General features: G+C 72.0%; 1 protein-coding gene across 1 annotated transcript in view; it reads right to left on the bottom strand.

Annotated features, from left to right (window-relative positions):
* Nucleotides 1-457, bottom strand: part of WFS1 (Wolfram syndrome 1 (wolframin)) — a 32682-nt gene extending 32225 nt beyond the window's left edge. Inside the window, exon 1 of the mRNA XM_010847787.1 lies at nucleotides 294-457. The gene's annotated coding sequence lies outside the window, so the exon portion shown is untranslated. The remainder of the gene's footprint in view (nucleotides 1-293) is intronic.
* Between the last annotated feature and the right edge of the window lie 240 nt (nucleotides 458-697).

The following is a 697-nucleotide window of genomic DNA, read 5'->3' as shown; positions in this document are numbered from 1 at the left end:
GTGCTCAGAGCGCGCGGTGCCCCCACGATGCCCGGGGAGCCCAGGCTTAGGGTTGAGGGGGCGCGCATCCCCGGGAGGAAGCCGCGATACAGGCCCGGGCAGGGGGAGCCCTGAGTGTCGCGGAGAGGACGGGACCCTGGCCCTCCAACTTCTGGGGAACTTGCAGGGGACATTGGTACCAGCCGCCCACCGCTCAGATGGGGAAACTGAGGCCGAGGCGGGCGGCCAGTCCAGGCGCTCTCGGTTCGCTTTCCAGGTGCCGCTGCGACCGCCCCTCGCCCCGAAGTACTCACCGGCCCGCGAGAGGGCCTCACGCGGCGCTGCGACGCCCTTGGGCCTCCGAGCTCGCCACAAAGTTGATCGGCAGCAGCTGGAGGGACCAGGGCCGAAGGAAAGCAGCCGGGACCAAGTGGGCTGTACTGGTTTCTGTGGAAGCCGATGAGCGCAACTAGCAGCGCGGGGAGGGGCGGGGCCTGGGCGGGGCCGGGGCGGGGCCCCAGGCCGTCCTCCACTCCCGACGCGGCCCGGAGGACGCGGCGCCGACTCGGCCCGCTGAGCGGCCGGTCTGCCTGCCAATCACGCCGCACCTCCGCCAATCACAGAGCGCCTCGGCGGCTACAGCCTACGGGCCCATGGCGCTGCCAAGCTTGAGGACGCCGGGAGGGCGGGTCTGGCCCGCCCACTGCGAAAGTTTCCG

The sequence above is a fragment of the Bison bison genome, unplaced genomic scaffold (genome assembly GCF_000754665.1).
Source record: "Bison bison bison isolate TAMUID 2011002044 unplaced genomic scaffold, Bison_UMD1.0 scf7180017864255, whole genome shotgun sequence".
Taxonomy (NCBI): Eukaryota; Metazoa; Chordata; class Mammalia; order Artiodactyla; family Bovidae; genus Bison; species Bison bison.
The sequence above is the reverse complement of the archived record's forward strand: the minus strand, read 5'-3'. Positions and strand labels throughout refer to the sequence as shown.